This window comes from Helianthus annuus, chromosome 15 (genome assembly GCF_002127325.2).
Source record: "Helianthus annuus cultivar XRQ/B chromosome 15, HanXRQr2.0-SUNRISE, whole genome shotgun sequence".
In the NCBI taxonomy this organism is placed as follows: domain Eukaryota; kingdom Viridiplantae; phylum Streptophyta; class Magnoliopsida; order Asterales; family Asteraceae; genus Helianthus; species Helianthus annuus.
Window position 1 is genome coordinate 3,033,554 of NC_035447.2, and position 13,431 is coordinate 3,046,984.

Here is a 13,431-nt window from a genome sequence, read left to right on the forward strand (position 1 = left end):
AATAAGCTACTAGTCGTCGTCTTCCATGTGGTGGGCGGGTTCGTTTTCAGCGTTGTTCCAAATATGCTCCACCAAGTCCGCTTGTAGGTTGTGATGTGTGTACTCGTTACGTAGAGCGAAGGCGTTCAAATCTTGTTCTTGCTCACTAACTGGAACAGAATTTCCAGTAGACGCGTTTTCGTCGTAATCACATATCGCTCTCCCTTCGTCTTCAATGATCATGTTATGAAGGATGATACAAGCGTACATAATGTGTCGTGACCTCCTTGGTGTTTGCGAACGTGCTGGAATAGAAATGATGTGCCATTTTTTTTGTAGAACACCAAAAGCCCGTTCAATATCTTTTCTTGCGCCCTCCTGAAACTTTGCAAATTTTTTCCTTTTGTCGTCGGTCGGGTGCGGGACAGTTTTAACAATTGTCGAGTACGTTGGGTATATCCCATCGGCTAGGTAGTAACCTCGCCTGTACTCCACCCCTGAAACCGTAAAGCTTGTGTCTGGACCTGTACCCGCCACTACATCATCAAAAATCTGTGACTGGTATATGATGTTGAGGTCGTTGAGTGAACCAGGTAGACCAAAAAAAGCATGCCATATCCAGAGATCCTGTGACGCAACAGCCTCTAGAATGATAGTCGGATGTCCCTGATCTCCCCTAGTATACTGACCTTGCCATGCAACCGGGCAGTTCTGCCACTGCCAGTGCATGCAATCAATGCTCCCGAGCATTCCTGGGAAACCATGTCTCTGTTCGTGGGCTTGATATAATTTTTGAACGTCGTTTACGTTCGGTTTCCGCAGGTATCGCTTGCTATACAATTTGACAACCCATTGGCAAAACTTGTATAAACATCGACGTGCGGTTCTTTCAGACATCCTAATGTACTCGTCTAATGCATCTGGTGCGTAACCGTACGCAAGTTGGCGAATGGCCGACGTACATTTTTGTAAATTGCTGAAACCCCTTTGACCCCTAGCATCGTTTCGCAATGTAAAAAACGGATCAGACTGGGCCATGTCGCCTGCAATACGTAAGAACAGTCGACGACTCATGCGGAAACGACGTCGAAAAATCTCGGCTGGGTACACGGGTTCGTCGGCAAAATAATCGGCTACTAGTTTATCGTGGCCGGCTATAAATTTAGAACAAAACAAAAATGAAATTAATTAAAACATACATTTTAAAATCTATATAAAAAAAACATACATTTTAAAACATACAAAAAAAATTAAAATACCTTCTTGGTCTCGATTATATTTTGCTCGTCTGGTTAGCGGTTGGGACGACCCTTCAGCGGCCGACATGAACACTTGAGCCGCGTTCATAATCATGTTGTGCATAATAACATCCTCTTCCGAAGATGATGAATACCACTCGGACGAAGACGATGAAGACATTGATGAAATTGAGGAAATTGAAGAAACGGGTGAAGCCATGATATTTTTTTAGCGAGAAATGGTGTGGAAGCGGGTAAAAAATGATGCAAAATATGAAGACTTTTTATAAAAAGAGATGAGTGGTTTATAAAATGTGAGAGAGATGGGGTGATATTGGGTGAAAAGTGGTGAAAAAAGGGGTTAAGGGTGTGAGTATTTATAAAAATGGTATTGAAATGGGTATATATTTGAAAACTAGCCGTTAGTTTTTTTTTTTTTATTATAATTTCAAACGGTCATATGGAGGGCCCCACCACCTTTTGCTTCGTCGAGACCGGCTGAAAATGGACGTTGGGGACGGGACGGGATGGGGGCGGCACGGTGTTTGGACCGTCGCCGACCCGCGACGGGCCGGGGCCGACCCCCAACGTTTTCCCACAAGGGGGGGGGGGGCTACATACAACCCCACTACAGATGGACTAACGTCGTTATTGTAATTAGTTTCAGTTTGGTTCGTGTATTGCAAAAACGTTGATTATATAAAAAAACAAGAGAAATAATACAGTTATAAAGCAGAAATGACGAAGAGTAACACAACTCCAGCCAAGAGAAAGAACAAAAAATACTTTTAAGAAAAACTATGTAAATGTGTTATGTTAAGTTTTTTTTTTTTTTTTTTGAACGGCAAATTTGGATCACTGACGGACCACTAGAGGAACCACCCGATCATATCCATCTCCACTAGGCAATAATGCCTATACACCAATTCAGGAGGAAACACGATAAATCTGAGAAAAACCCCCCTTGTGGGAATCGAACCCATGACCTAATGGTCATAAGCCTTATCTCACCACCAAGATGCCAATAGGCTATAATGCCATGGGCGTTATGTTAAGTTATTAATAATTATGTTAGAACTTGAATACAAGTAAGTTTGTCGGATAACGTTTTTTTCACAAAAGCAACCGTTTTTAACTTCTAGAAAAGTTGACCAACGATCATTGCATCGGGTGTATGTATCTTTTCTTGATTTTATTGAAGTTATAACTACTCAAGTAGACATGATACACTTGCACAACCACACGTTATTGCAACAAAAACAATAATTTCTTGCACCTGCACAACATTAATGTTGATCTCTCAATCATATTTACAAATATAAATTAGCAACATTTTGTTGCTCTATATTGATGTAATCTATGTATTGGGAGTTTTTCAAATAAGTTTTCGTATTTTTCATTTTTAACCCAAATGTTTTTTATCTTTTGCATTTACCCTCTTTGACTTTTTTTTATTTTTAACCCAAAGCTTTTCATATTTTACAATTTAACCCCAACACTTTTTATTTTTAACTTTCGTCCCCCCATACTTTTCATGTTTCGCAAGTTTTTCGTTTTACGTTTCGTTCTAAATGCGAGTCAACACGCCGCAATGTGCGTGTGAGATTCAACCGTTTTTCGTCTGTTTTTTTTTTTCGTTTGACAGACCAGTTACAACACTTCTAATTCTTCGTTTGTAACATCTTGTTTTGTGAACCAATAAAATTATATTTAAAATTTATAATTTATATATTGTTGAACGACTAAGTAACGAGTAAAATGGTTAGTTGAAATATTTAGTTGAAATATGAGACATCTGTACAAGCCCTGGCTATTATAAGAGACCGTTTAATATTAATAATTAAATATATTATTTTATTTACCTTACTCCGTTTTTAATGAAACTTAGGTTAAAACGTAGATAAAAATATGCTCTTTCTAATGACATATTCGTCGTTTTATAAAACGTCATATTTTAAAAGTTATACAAGAAAAACGAGTGAAGCAACTGAATTAATATAACTAAGCTAGCTAGCTAGCACGTCAAGCTAGCTAGCAAGCACGTCAATGCCCCAGGAATTGAGGTGCCTGCTTGCTTCACATATATATAGGAGTTAAATTGTAGGATTTTAGATACACCAAAATTTTAACGGGAACGCTCTAGTATTGAGAATCCCGCGTATACGATACCCTGTTGGGTGTTGTTAGTAGTCGTTTTTGGAGCACGAGTAGGAGCAGGAGTAGGGAAACTCTACATCAACGTGCCGTAGATAGTCTTGAGGTATACTCTCGTTTAAGTTTATGTTTAGTTATTTATTATTTATTATTTATTTTTAGTAGTTAATATTAGTTTTATTATTAGTAATAATATATTAGTGGTAGTAGTGTTAGTATTATTTTTAGGTACTAGGGTTATTGTCAGGGGCGGGTATTGGGTAGCCTAGCCTTAGTTAGGCATGGACTGATCAACCATGCTTAAACAAGGTAGGGTTAACCAATATCCAACCATGATAATGACTAGTTAGGTGTACCATTACCTAACTTAGGATTATGTAAATTGTGTCAGGACCTTGAGATAGTACCTGATCATACTAGCAATTATATCAACGGTTAGCTACTAGCAAGAGGTGAGTTTTATGAATGCTTTTCAAATGTGAACATGCTTGTCCTAAACTGTAATAATATGGCATGACTGATGTACGCATGTATATAACCTGAGCATGACATACACATGATATTTGTGGTCCCTTATATGTGCCGCTACGACGAGATTTGTCGGTACTACACCTGTGGTGTAGTGGGCATTAACTGTATGGTTATGGAAGTTACGTGGTAACGTTGGGTTATGATAACATGGGCGGGTACAAGTCATGATTAAATAATGTGAATTGTAAATTGTGTATATTCATAAACTCACCAGTGTAATATCTGACGTCTTTTAAGCATGTGTCACAGGAAATGATGGTTAGTCTTGGGCGGGTTGTTTATCTCGGATAGGCATGACTAGTGAAATAAAGTATCTCAAACTTTCTTATCTGGTGGAAATTTTGCGTGATCAGCTAATAGTAGTTTGACCAAACTTTGTACCTTTAAGTTTCCAACTTTTGTACATTACCGTTTGTATCAATAACGTAAGTGTTTACTGGTAAGTTGGTATCAATTGTGTATGGTGCATCCTTATCTAGGTGTGGTGTCACAGTTGGTATCAGAGCCAAAGGTTTTAGCGAATTAGGTATTTGGTATGGATACCTAGGCTTCAACCTAAGAGAACACGCCAGCTTATGTAATTTTTAGGATGCTCTGGCTGACTTTGAAATACGAATAATAGATAAATCCGGGTATGAACTTACTAAGGATATAGAGTCATTAGAAAATACCCATAGTAATAATTACAACCTATAAATCCTCATTTCGTTACCACTTTGTACACACTGCCCTTAACAATAATTACTCGTAAATCTTGTCTTCTTCACTCGTTAGGAGAAAATAATAGTAATAATAATAATAATAATAATAATAATAATAATAAAATCTAAAAGATAAAATGTAATACGTATATGTTGTATACATGAAGTGCATATATATAATGATACTTGTGTATTATTTGAGTAAGTAATATTTCTTCTCAATCAAGTATCATAGAGTAAAAAAAGAAAATGAAGGCGGCCAATAGCGTAGTTCATTGTTAAAATAAATAGATGCCAACCTCCTTCATAGAAATCATACACAACCTTCTCTCGCACATAAAGCACATGAGCAGGTTAGTAGTATGTTTAGTTAAACATTAATTCTTTTAAGTTTCAATATTAAAAATCTTTACTATGATTAATTAATTTATAAATTTAATTATAGTAAAATGTTCATAGTAGAGTTATATTTTCAACATGTTACATTTGAAAAATATTGTATTATGTGAATTAATTATTCTAAGTGCTCATTAATAAATAGAATATTGAAGTAGTATTTTTCATGAAAAATATAGAAAATGTCGGCAGAACCTTCGGTTAACAACAATCGTCAACCTAACCCATCAGTTAATCCTGCTCGTCATAGCGAACCTGTAAACTTAGGAGATGACATGATCGATCGGATTGTCGTCCGAGTTGCGCAAATCCTTGCCAACGCACAGGGACGCGAACGTCAGAATACAGAACGATCAGGGCAATCTGAGGGAAGCACTGCACCTACACCTACACCAACTCCACGAGAAAACCCTCGCCCGGAAAAGAAGGTAGATGATACGAAAGTATTTAAAGCAATAGAAACAGAAATCTCTAAAGAATGTAATTACAAGACTTTCATTTCATGTAATCCTCCTTCATTCGACGGGAAGAAAGGTGCTATTGAGGCACATGAATGGCTAAGTGAGGTAGAAGCCATTCTAGACGTCAATGATTGCCATGAAAGAAATAAAGTTAGGTTTGTTGTTCATTTGTTTAAATCCGAAGCCTTATTTTGGTGGAGGATACAAAAGCAAACTAGAGGTGATGATCTGGCACATCGCCTGAGTTGGAAGGAGTTTTCAGAACTGTTTACAAATTACTTCTGTCCACCAAGCGAAACTGACAGAATAGAAAAGGAATTTTTGCATCTTGAACTCGGGAATAAGACATACCGGGAATATGTCACCAAATTCAATGAAATGTCTCGAATAGTGTCTTACTTGGTGAACCCTGAAGAAAATCGTATTCGAAGATTCCTGTGGGGACTCCCCACAGAATATCGTACGTTTATCAAGTCTACCAAACCAACTACCTATCATGATGCGGTAGAGGCTGGGGCAACTATCGCCACTAAGATCCAACAAAAGAAAACCCCAGAAACTATCCCGAAAAGGAAATGGGAAAACTACCAAGAACAAAAGAAACCCAATTACAGAGATTTCAAGAGGCAACGAGGACCCCCACCTAGGTGCCCAACTTGTGGAAAAGGACATTCCGGTCCATGTAACCAGTTAGTCTGTAGAAACTGTAAGAAACCTGGACACAACTATCGTGATTGTAGAGAGGCACGTAAGTGTTTTAAATGTGGAGAGACGGGCCACTATAGTGATAGTTGTCCTAAGAGGAATGAGGAACCTAATAAAGCAAGAGGGAGAGCTTTTGTTCTGAATACTGAAGAGGCTCGTAGGAACACTGATGTCATAACAGGTACATTTCTCCTTAACAACTTTTATGCTAAAATACTATTTGATACTGGAGCTGATAGAAGTTTTATATCTGAGCACTTTAGAGTTTTGATTAATCAGACTCCTTGTAAGCTAGATAAGCCATTTATAGTAGAACTAGCAGATGGGAGGGAAGAAGAAATTGTGAGTGTGGTAAAGGATTGTACCATCCAGATTAGTAAGACCCTAATATCCATAGACTTACTACCACTGAAACTTGGAGAGTTCGACGTAGTAATAGGAATGGATTGGTTATCTAGTCACCAAGCTCAAATATTGTGTGATAAGAAGCAAATTCAAATTAAGGACCCAAAAGGGGGAACTGTAACAATTGATGGGGAAAGACCTAGTAAACCCATAAGTTTTATTTCCATGATAAAAGTATCCAAGTGTATTCAAAAGGGTCATTTAGCTTACCTAGTATATGCACTAGAGGCAAAGGAAGAAAAGAAACTAGAAGAGGTAGCAGTATGGTTGAATTCCGTGAAGTATTCCCTGAAGATCTTCCCGGATTACCACCTGATAGACAAATTGAGTTTAGAATCGACTTGATCCCAGGAGCAACCCCTATTGTCAAAGCCCCGTACCGCCTTGCCCCGACTGAAATGAAAGAGTTGAGAAACCAACTCCAGGAGTTACTGGACAAAGGATTCATACGTCCTAGCACGTCACCATGGGGAGCGCCGATTCTCTTTGTCAAGAAGAAAGATGGCTCAATGAGGATGTGTATTGGTTATAGAGACCTGAATAAGATCACTATAAAGAATCGATACCCACTCCCAAGAATCGATGATCTTTTTGATCAATTACAAGGCGCAAGCTACTTCTCGAAGATAGACCTAAGATCTGGGTATCATCAATTAAATGTTAGAGAAGAAGATATACCCAAGACTGCCTTTAGGACAAGATATGGTCACTACGAGTTCTTAGTGATGCCTTTCGGCCTCACTAATGCACCAGCTGCCTTCATGGACCTTATGAACCAAGTCTGCAAACCATACTTGGATCAATTTGTAATCGTCTTCATAGATGATATCCTAATCTACTCTAAGAGTAGAGAAACACACGAGGGTCATCTCCGTGCCATTCTTAAGTTACTAAAAGAAAAAAAACTTTATGCCAAGTTCAGTAAGTGTGAATTCTGGACTAGTGAAGTCCAACTTTTAGGGCATGTTGTTAATGAAAAAGGCATACAAGTGGACCCTACAAAGATTGAAGTAGTTAAGAATTGGGAGGCACCAAGAAATCCCACAGAAATTCGACGTTTCCTAGGGCTAGCAGGGTATTATAGAAGGTTCATTCAAGATTTCTCTAAGATAGCGATGCCTCTAACGACACTGACTCAGAAAAATACCCCATTTGTCTGGGGCAGCCAACAAGAAGAAGCTTTTAATCTTTTGAAAACAAAGTTATCCAGTGCCCCAGTACTTGCATTACCCGAGGGTACCGAAGATTTTGTAGTATATTGTGATGCTTCTCATTATGGACTAGGGTGTGTGTTGATGCAAAGAGGCAAAGTTATCGCCTATGCATCTCGACAGTTAAAGATACATGAAAGAAATTACACCACCCATGATCTAGAACTCGGAGCAGTAGTATTTGCCCTCAAGATATGGAGGCATTACTTATATGGAACTAAGTGTGTGATCTACACTGATCACCAAAGCCTAAAGTATATATTTGAGCAAAAGATGTTGAACATGAGACAGAGGAGATGGATGGAGTTGTTGAATGACTATGATTGTGAAATTCGTTACCATCCAGGAAAAGCTAATGTAGTAGCAGATGCCCTTAGTCGAAAGGATAAAGTTAAACCTTTAAGAATACGTGCATCTAGAATTGAAGTGAAAATAGGTTTACTAGAACGAATTAAGGATGCACAGACACATGCCCTGAAAGTTGAGCAGATTAACAAAGAAAGGATGGTGGGAAAACAAGAACTACTTGTTAAAGGAGAAGATGGAATACTAAGACTCCACAATAGGATTTGGATACCTATTGTGGGAGGACTCAGGGATATGGTGATGGAAGAAGCACATAGATCAAAGTATACAATGCATCCTGGCAGTACGAAGATGTACAAGAATATTCGAGATGAATATTGGTGGCCAGGGATGAAGCAATCAATCAATGAATATGTGGAAAAATGCATGACGTGTTCACAGGTCAAAACAGAACATCAGAAGCCTGCAGGATGTTTAATCCAACCCGAGATCCCTGAATGGAAATGGGAGATGATAACTATGGATTTCATTACTAAACTTCCACGAACTAAGAATGGTCACGATACTATTTGGGTTGTAGTAGATCGTTTAACTAAGTCTGCTCATTTCTTGCCAATACGAGAAGATTATAAAATGGATAAATTAGCAAGAATTTATGTCAAAGAAATTGTCACCCGTCATGGAGTACCTATCTCCATTATATCAGATAGAGATAGCCGTTTTACGTCCAGATTTTGGCAAAGCTTCCAAAAGGAATTGGGAACAAAAGTAAATTTAAGTACGGCTTATCACCCACAGACAGATGGCCAAAGTGAAAGAACCATACAAACACTGGAAGACATGCTTAGGGCATGTGTGATAGACTTTGGAGGAAACTGGGATGAGCATTTACCTCTAATAGAGTTTGCATACAATAACAGTTATCACGCAAGCATCAAGGCGGCTCCGTTTGAAGCATTATATGGAAGGAAGTGTCGTACCCCAGTTTGTTGGACTGAGATTGGTAGAAATCCATTAGCTGGACCCGAAATTATTGAAGAAACTACCAATAAAATCATACAAATCCGAGAAAGAATGAAGACTGCTAGAGATAGACAGAAAAGTTATGCCGACAGACGAAGAAGACCCTTAGAATTTCAAGTTGGCGACAAGGTGTTACTTAAGGTCTCGCCTTGGAAAGGTATCATTCGTTTCAGGAAGAAAGGAAAACTAAGTCCGCGCTATATTGGACCATTTGAGATAATCGAAAGAGTTGGTCCTGTAACATATAGGTTAAAATTGCCAACAGAATTACAAGGAATTCATGACACGTTTCACGTGTCAGATTTAAGAAAGTGTCTAGCGGACGAGTCACTTAAGATACCCTGGCAGGAGATCCAGATCAATGACAAGTTGAACTTCACAGAGCGCCCCATTCAGATCATAGATCGACGCATAAAGAAATTAAGAAACAGGGAGTTTCCTCTAGTACGAGTCAAATGGGATGCAAGGAGAGGACCTGAAGAGACATGGGAAAAAGAAGACGAGATGAAACAAAAATATCCACATCTCTTTGCTTAAATTTCGCGGACGAAATTTCTATAAGGTGGGGAGAGTTGTAACATCCTGTTTTGTGAACCAATAAAATTATATTTAAAATTTATAATTTATATATTGTTGAACGACTAAGTAACGAGTAAAATGGTTAGTTGAAATATTTAGTTGAAATATGAGACATCTGTACAAGCCCTGGCTATTATAAGAGACCGTTTAATATTAATAATTAAATATATTATTTTATTTACCTTACTCCGTTTTTAATGAAACTTAGGTTAAAACGTAGATAAAAATATGCCCTTTCTAATGACATATTCGTCGTTTTATAAAACGTCATATTTTAAAAGTTATACAAGAAAAACGAGTGAAGCAGCTGAATTAATATAACTAAGCTAGCTAGCTAGCACGTCAAGCTAGCTAGCAAGCACATCAATGCCCCACATCACCCAGACAGGAATTGAGGTGCCTGCTTGCTTCACATATATATAGGAGTTAAATTGTAGGATTTTAGATACACCAAAATTTTAACGGGAACGCTCTAGTATTGAGAATCCCGCGTATACGATACCCCGTTGGGTGTTGTTAGTAGTCGTTTTTGGAGCACGAGTAGGAGCAGGAGTAGGGAAACTCTACATCAACGTGCCGTAGATAGTCTTGAGGTATACTCTCGTTTAAGTTTATGTTTAGTTATTTATTATTTATTTTTAGTAGTTAATATTAGTTTTATTATTAGTAATAATATATTAGTGGTAGTAGTGTTAGTATTATTTTTAGGTACTAGGGTTATTGTCAGGGGCGGGTATTGGGTAGCCTAGCCTTAGTTAGGCATGGACTGATCAACCATGCTTAAACAAGGTAGGGTTAACCAATATCCAACCATGATAATGACTAGTTAGGTGTACCATTACCTAACTTAGGATTATGTAAATTGTGTCAGGACCTTGAGATAGTACCTGATCATACTAGCAATTGTATCAACGGTTAGCTACTAGCAAGAGGTGAGTTTTATGAATGTTTTTCAAATGTGAACATGCTTGTCCTAAACTGTAATAATATGGCATGACTGTTGTACGCATGTATATAACCTGAGCATGACATACACATGATATTTGTGGTCCCTTATACGTGCCGCTACGGCGAGATTTGTCGGTACTACACCTGTGGTGTAGTGGGCATTAACTGTATGGTTATGGAAGTTACGTGGTAACGTTGGGTTATGATAACATGGGCGGGTACAAGTCATGATTAAATAATGTGAATTGTAAATTGTGTATATTCATAAACTCACCAGTGTAATATCTGACGTCTTTTAAGCATGTGTCACAGGAAATGATGGTTAGTCTTGGGCGGGTTGTTTATCTCGGATAGGCGTGACTAGTGAAATAAAGTATCTCAAACTTTCTTATCTGGTGGAATTTTGCGTGATCAGCTAATAGTAGTTTGACCAAACTTTGTACCTTTAAGTTTCCAACTTTTGTACATTACCGTTTGTATCAATAACGTAAGTGTTTACTGGTAAGTTGGTATCAATTGTGTATGGTGCATCCTTATCTGGGTGTGGTGTCGCATCGTTTAACAAGTTCGTTGCAACGCGCGGGTCCTAGATCGTCTTAGTTATTATTTTAAATGTTTAACGTTTATAGCTAATTTTTTCGCATTAACACGTCGCAACGGACGTGCATGATTCAACGATCTTACGTCTGTTTTTCGTTCGATGTTATTTTTTTACTTTTTTTATTTTATTTTTACGAGCTCTTCTAATGTTGGTGGTCGTTGTCAGTGGTGTGGCATTAGTGCTATTTGTCACGATTTTAAGAACGTATTTAACCTATTAAGTTATTATTAATAATTTGTTTCGAGTTTACCACTATACCCCTTTGCTTAAGAAAAACTAATTTTTTACGTGCATATTTTTGTGTACATGTCAGCATAAATTCGATTTGCTCTACATTTCGAAGTTAAACTTTTCCTGGAAACGGTTCAGGTTAAATATAATACGTTTTCATTTAACAAAAAAAACATTTTTTTGTGCACATTTTTATGTACGTTTTGGTATAAATTCGAGTTGGTGTATGTTTCGACATAAACTTTTTTGGGGAATGAGTCGGATCAAATATAATATGTTTTCGTGATTATTTTATGAATGTTTTGTAAATTTTGTTTCGATCGGAGTGGAGTGAAATTGTGGTTTCTTTTTTCCCTTTTTAAAAGCTCTAATTAATCTCTTTTGAGTATACGTGTCAACTTTTTCATTATACATGTTACATTTTCTATGTATGACTAGGGCCACATGTAATACGTTATGATTGTACGGTATAAATTTGATTTACTTTATGTTTTGAATTTTTGATCCAATCAATCACGTTGTTTATATAGGTTACATTGAGTTCAATCGATTACTTCTAAACGCGTGTTTTTATATGGTTATCGCATCAAATAACTTTTGGACTAATTCATTTGATGTTTGCGATGTACCCGCGCCGCAACGCGTGCGGGTCTTATTACTAGTTATATATAAAAGTTAATGCTTTAAAAGTAGAATAAAGAGTAAATCTCCGTTTCGCTCCCTTTGGTTTGGTCATTTTAACGGTTTTGTCCTAATCCTTTAAAAATAGCCATTTTACTCCCTGATCTATGAAATCCTTCATGATTTTACCCCCCGCCCCTAAACGTCATCCATTTTAAACGTTAGGGTTTTAAAAGGTAATTCATTAATATGGGTTGGGAAAAGACATAATTGCCCATCTGGTGTTTTGCACGTGACAGGTTTTAACGTTTAAAATGGATGACGTTAAGGCCAGGGAGTAAAATCATGAAGGGCTTCATAGAAATGGCTATTTTTAAAGGATTGGAGAAAAACCGTTAAAATGACTAAACCACAGTGAGAAAACGAAAGTTTGCTCTTGATAAATAATAGTATGTATATAAGCTCTTTTTTAATCTCTCAATCATATTATATTATTAACATTAGTGCTTTAAAAGTTGAATAAATAATAGTATGGATATAAGTTCTTATTTTAAGCTTCGCAATTTCCCAATCAATGTATTGATAAATAATAATGTGGATATAAGTTCTTATTTTAAGCTTTGCAATTTCTCAATCAATGTATTGATGCATCATTTTTTAGTATATTTAAACTTATCATATAGATCAAGATAATACAATACGGGCCCTTAGGCATGTTATAATTTATTAACTTATCAATACGAATTTAGTCTATATTTAAAAAATATAACACCGAAATAAATTCTAATGTTGATTTCAAATCTCTCATAAACATATTAACGTGGTTAGTGATAAATGTAATACAATACGGGCCCTTGAGCACGTTATAAGACATTGATCTCATTATTTGAATCATTAACGTTGAGACGACTAAGATCATAAATAACAGAAAGTTATAAATGATTATGAATAGGAAAATCTATTGTTAACTTTGTCACGCTTACTATGTTTGTATAAAAATGTATACCATTGGTATAATATTGATTAACCTTTTATAATATTGAAGCATTGGTGATTGTAACGGTGCGTCTATGTTGTGCAATTATAACATTGTGTCTAAACTAGTTACAACGGCGTGTTTGAACCAATTGCAAGAGTGTGTCTAACATATAACGTTGTGTCAAAGTTCTCCACATGTGACTCATGAACGAACAATGATTCCAAACTATAATACATATTCAATTTTAAACGAAGAGACGTGTAAGAGTGACGTGTGAGGGTTATATAAACGCTTGTATGCAGGTCTGATCTGAAAGCGAAAACAAAATAAAAGATCTTTGTTTAACTATGATATTTTTCGAT

General features: G+C 36.9%; 1 long non-coding RNA gene across 1 annotated transcript; it reads left to right on the forward strand.

The window, feature by feature from the left end:
* The first annotated feature begins 10,242 nt into the window (after positions 1-10,242).
* LOC110913124 lies at positions 10,243-11,035 on the forward strand. Its single transcript, XR_002578383.1, has 3 exons — positions 10,243-10,282; positions 10,561-10,621; positions 10,950-11,035. It is a non-coding gene; the product is annotated as an uncharacterized LOC110913124 (long non-coding RNA).
* Positions 11,036-13,431: the final 2,396 nt, after the last annotated feature.